Raw genomic sequence first — 6,000 nt, forward strand, 5'->3', positions numbered from 1 at the left:
CAGCACTGAAGGCTGTTTGCCTATTTTATGAATTAGATATATTGAAATGAATCCTTCACTTTCTTGGTTGGTTCATCATTGTTGAATGCACTAATTGTAAATAAAATTGCAACTAAAATAAATGTAATGTAAGTTCCTAGGTATCGTGACTGAATGTGTCACCAAGTTGTTTGTATGTGACCAAGAACCACAACCTTCTCCAGGGTCGAAGGTTGGCTGCTGAGGCTGACTCAGTGTTTAAGTGTATGTGTATGTGTAGTGTACGTGAATGTGTGTGTGTGTGGGTGTGCGTGTGCGTGTACATGTGTTGGTGTGTGTGTACGTGTGTGTCTGTGTCTGGGTGTTTGTACTTGTGTTTGTGTGTGTGTATGTGTCTGTGTGTGTACGTGTGTATGTGTGTGTACACGTACGTACGCGAGTGTGTGCGTGTGTTGAATGACCAATCGATCGGACTTAACCTGTCTGGCCTGGCAGTAAAATGGCCCATTTAATGAATGTGTGTGTGCGGGCCTGTCATCAGGTGAAGAGCAGGCTGAGTAGGACTATAAGGTTTTACTGCGGCAGTGCCGAGCAGGCAGTCGAGGGCTTAGATAGATTGGCTGACGATCGAAGGGAAATCAGTAACACACACGCCATTTGGCTCCCCCCGGAAGACCCACAATCCAATACATTGGATCGCAGTGCAGGGACGGCAAGCAAATTGGAAAGGAAGCACGCGCGCACACACACACACACACACACACACGCACACGCACACGCACACGCACACGCACACGCACACGCACACACAAACACACACACACACAGAACCACACACCCATTCCCATACCCCCACACACATACCCAATTCAAATTCATTCATTTAAATTATGTTGTATACATTAAGGTTTCATTGGAATTCCCAAAAAAAAGCGAAACTACAAACATTGTAAATCCCTATCATCTGACTAATTTCACCACCAATTTTAGGATGTTTTCCTCTTTCTTCTTGCCAGCCCTCTCTGTTTTGCTCTGGCCATTCATCTGACCCGGTCACCAGATCTGCATGTGTCTCTTTGTAACTGGACGGATCAGTTGAATGAAGGCATTCAGACCACTGCACTGGGACTCACTGTGAGCCTCAAACATACTCTCCATTGTCCACAAAGTGGTAGAAAGAAAGAAACAGACAAACAATGGAAGAAAGAGAGAGATGGAGTGAGGGACCGAAGAAAAAGAAGAAGAAACAGAAAAAGGAGAGATGTTATCCATCATTTAAACTATGTAGCCAGGTTATGATGCCAAAGGCCCAAGCCTCATTTCCAAAACTCTCTGCCCTAAACCATCTGCAGTATCATTACATATACGGTGAAAGCCTCAATATTGAGATTAAAATCTGGGTTAAGGTTTCCATTCGGACAACCCCAAATTAGTCTAAGAACTTTTAACGATTATCTTACCTTACAAAATGGTTGTATTTATTTCAACCATGAAGAGAAAATGCTTCTAGAAAATAGTGGTTGTGATGTCAAAAGTGATTGTAGTAAATTGTTATGGCCAAAGTGAAATAAAAGGCAGCATTGGGCACCCTCCCTTTAATTTTCCCCAAGTCAACACAATAAAGGGGCATTGAAGCCAACAGACTTTTGCCTAAACCCACATTCTTGTAAATATTCCCCAATGTGTCAAGACTAACACAGTGCAGATTGAGAGAAACTGGTGAAGGAAAGGTCTGGCACACATTTACAGAAACCCTACACACCTGGCTCAGCGGTAAGGCATATATGTGGAGCCCTTCAAATCCTCTGAAGCTTTGAGTTTCGCTATCAAAAACAATAGAAAGAGTTCTGGTCAGAGAATCCAGCCTATCCACCTGTTTTTATTTTGTATAACTGATTGGGTTAGATCTCCAAGGTGCCCAGCCACACAAGATAACCCCCCCTTCAAAGAAAAATAAGAAAATATAAAGAAAAACGAAAACTGCTAAAACCAATACATAGCAATAAGCAATAACACACAAGCCAACACATCACACAACACACACTGTCGGACAGCGTATCAATACCACGTCAGGCGGTCCAGTCAGTTAGATGATGTAAACCTGCTCACTAAGGGTTGTATATGGTAGTCTTCCACAGTGGAAACAGAAGGACTTGACGTATGCTTCAAATTTAGACCTGCGCTGTCAAGACCCGATCGATTAATGTCAAATTGATCCGCTAGACAACAGAAGCCTGGACATGACTAAATATATTTCAGCAACAAGGGAATGGCATGAGTGTTGAAAGTATGGTTTGTTTGCTGTTGTTGTTGGCGGTGGGGTTGGAGGTGTTGGTGGTGGCGGCTGCATAAAAATAAAAGGCTTGTACTGTAAAAAAAAAACTCCCATGGAGCCGACTAAACTACTCCTGCTGTGCTCAGTGTGAAAGCCAAGCACGAGCTCGGAGCTCCGTAAACAAGTCCTAAAGGCTCAGTTATGGTTCCTCGTCGATGCAACGCAAGGACCACGCAGACGCTTCGACGCAGTCGTAAACCTGTCTTGGTTCTGCGTTGGATTTTAGTGAGCGGACCAATCACAGCCCTTGCTGCTTGCTGCCTCCTTGACGCAAGGTTCCAATTTTTGGGAGGCGCGCGTCGCTGGCGGTGGCCTCATGGAGGGTCCGCAAGGACGTAATGGGTCCGTAAACCCCCTTGCGTTGCGTCGAAGTGGAACCACAACTAAGCCTGAATCGTGGCGAGAAAGCCAGGAGGCGTGAAGCAGTGTTTTCGACCAACAAGCAGTCCGACTGACCACGTCCGTATGAAATCACTCACAGGGGGGGAGTGCAGACCCAGATGAGACGCGAGCAGTGTTTTTCTTCTTCAGGGGCTGTTTGATGGATCAGGGCGCGCGCGGCAGCAGCACATGCCGTTGACGTAACCCTGCGCTAATCTTGACAAGAAAATCAACGGCGGGTCAAATCGATAGCGCGAGAGTCGTCTCGCTCGTTTCATGTCAGCGTAAAGGTTGCTCGGTGATCACACGTGGCTCCGGGAAGTACCACAATAAGGAGGCTCCCTTCATCAGAGGTCCACTACTGTATGAAAATACTTCAATGTAGTGTTTACCCGTATTGGGACGTAGCTGTACCGCTAGCTCGCTTAACCTTTACCGACCACGGTTAGCTTGCTAGGTTGATATTAAGCAAGTGTGGCTTGAGGTGTGTACAACTCCTTAAAAATCGGTTTCTCATTAACAACATGTACTGTCCCTTTAAGACCAGGGAAGTGGGGGGGGGGGGGGCAATAGCTATTTTTGGCTGTAAGCAGTTCATTTTTGGGGGGGGATGGGGGGAGGGGGTTTAGTGGCAGGGTTTTGAACACATCTGCTAAGCATTAGGCAACAAACGCAGTTGGGATGGCGGGTGCTGAAAGAGGTGGGCGGAGCTAGGAATAGGTCTGGGGGAAGGGGTGGTGGTGGAGAATAAGAGATCGGGCCCCACGCCTCCCTGAGCTGAAATAGTCTTCCTCCCTGGAGGCGGCTGCAAAAACAAGCACTGGCAGGAGAGAGAGAGAGAGAGAGAGAGAGAGAGAGAGAGAGAGAGAGAGATGAAATTGAGTATGAAGGCTATTCTTCTCTTTCTGCTTTTATATTTCTGTTTATGTTTTGCCCTGTTCGGTTTGTTTGATGTGGTGTGTTTGTGTATATACCAAAAGCTACGATTAAAGGGATTACCTCAAGCCTAAAATGTACCGCCATTTGCCACCTGGTTGTTTACCTGGGTAAAAGGTAAACCATATTATTACTATTGTTAGTTAGTCTAGTTGAAAAATTGCTACATTGCTACTACTAAGCCAAGGGAGTTTTCTGTATCCTGTGGCAAGTGCAATGATACTTAAATAAAAATAATCGTAATCAATGTTACATAATTCAAAATCAGTGGCTCTTATTAAAAGGGAACACACATCAAAAAATAAGGAGTAGCTTAATGATAAGAGTAGCTTAATGTAGCTTCCCCTAAATTGAACAGTACCTGTAAATGTTACCAGACGCTTAGCACTGCGCTCATGTGTGAACGTTCTTCTTATTCCTCCATGGTGAGTGCGCCGCGAACGCACGCTAACTTAATATGTCGGAGTGGCTGAGCTGGCAATTTGCCACCAGGACCCGACCCGGTGGGACATTCCTTGCAATGTTCTGGTTGGATGAACAGGGTGATCAAACGCTTGAGAACGGCCAGGTTAAGTACCCCTCATTACCGTTGAACGTCTTGCTAATGTCCCAGGCAGGTTGGTGTGTGAAGCTAGCGGGTTTGTGTGTGAACCTAAAGGCTTAGTTAGGGTTCCACGTCGACGCAAAGCGATGACCATGCAGTCGCTTCGACGCAGTCGTGAACCTGTTTTGGTTCTACGTCGGGTTTTAGTTAGTGGACCAATCACAGCCCTTGCTGCTGTGTCGCCTCAATGCAACGTTAAAAATTGCGGGAGGCGTCTGTCAGAAACTTGCGGTGAACAAGGTTCGCAAGGACGTAATGGGTCCGTACACCCCCTTGTGTTGCATCGACGTCCAACCACAACTAAGCCTTTAGAGCTTTGTGTGAACCTAGCGGGTTTGTTTGTGAACCTAGCATGTTTCATCGTGTGCGAGGGAGCTGTGGCAGATACGAGGTGTTCCCCTGTGAACATCAACTGCAAGAACAGGGTTTGCACATCCAGAGATGTTTGCAGTGTTGTAGAGTTTGAGTTGTCGGAGAGAAACAATTTCTGTAAATTGTGCGCTAAAATGATAAATAATGCTAAGAACCTCCAACAGGCCAGATGCTCTCTGTTCATCCTGTCAAATAAGTCGGAGAGATAACGTTAACTTAGCGAGCCATGAATCTATTCTAGTTTGACTAAAGGGTAAGGCAGCACTTGAAAGGGGTAGTAAATTGTTAAAATCCCTGCAAACTACACAGTGTGTATCCATTGTGAAGGCAGTATTCCTTTAAGTATGGCATTTCGTTTCAATATTTTTTTCAGTAGATGAGTATCTTATTCAATGTGTACCAGGAAAACATCTTGTATCAGCCCCCGTTCGGAGATAGTTTGCAAAGTAAACTTGATATTAACTACATAAACCAATTCCTTGATCCCAGTGCAAACTAAACCATTCAGTTCTGTTGGATCTTTTACAGCCTTGAGCCAGAAGAACAAGAACACCCGAACAAAAGCCTATCTGGATCGGAACCCATCCCCAAATCCCTGCTTCTCAACCTACGCCTAAGACATGAGGACGGATCCCTATTCTGGGGTTTGAAACCAACAACGCACAACCACACACAGACACACACATCCTTCATCCCCCACTTGTTTTTAAGCCCCTAATTACCATGCCCATCCCCACTCCTCAAACGAACCCAATCCTCCAGTTTATATCCCACCGCTGGCCAGGGAACGACCCTGCGACTTAAGCAAGCGGATCTCCTGCAGACACGGTACCCAGTAACCTGAGCACAACCCCCCCCCCTCTGGGACCCGTCCCCTGTAATACCCTGGTCCTGTTACAGCAGGCCTCACACGCCCCTCTCTCTCTCTCGTCTGAAGCAGTGGGACAAGGTCAACATCATCATCCTTATTCCCCCCCAGAGAGAGAGAGAGAGAGAGAGAGAGAGAGAGAGAGAGAGAGAGAGAGAGAGAGAGAGAACGGGAGAGAGCGAGAACGGGAGAGAACGATTGAGAAAGAACGAGAGAGAGCGATGAAGGGGTCTTGATGAATGATAACAGCCGTATGCAGAGCGCGGTGCTAAAATGCCCAATACGCCCATCAGCGCGCAGCCACACTGCGTGCATATTAACGCACTGATGCTGTCGCCGTGATCCACAGCCTGCAGACGAGAGGGGGACCCTGCTGGAAGCTCGGCTTGTCCTTATATGATCCCCCCCCCCCCCCCCCCCCCCCCCCCCCACCTCCCAGCACTGGCCCAAGTGGATAACACAAACTCGGCATCTCTGCTGGACAGAACATCCACACTGGGGATCAACGTGAGGTTCACTGTGAAA

The sequence above is a fragment of the Pollachius pollachius genome (genome assembly GCF_949987615.1).
Source record: "Pollachius pollachius genome assembly, chromosome: 2".
Taxonomy (NCBI): Eukaryota; Metazoa; Chordata; class Actinopteri; order Gadiformes; family Gadidae; genus Pollachius; species Pollachius pollachius.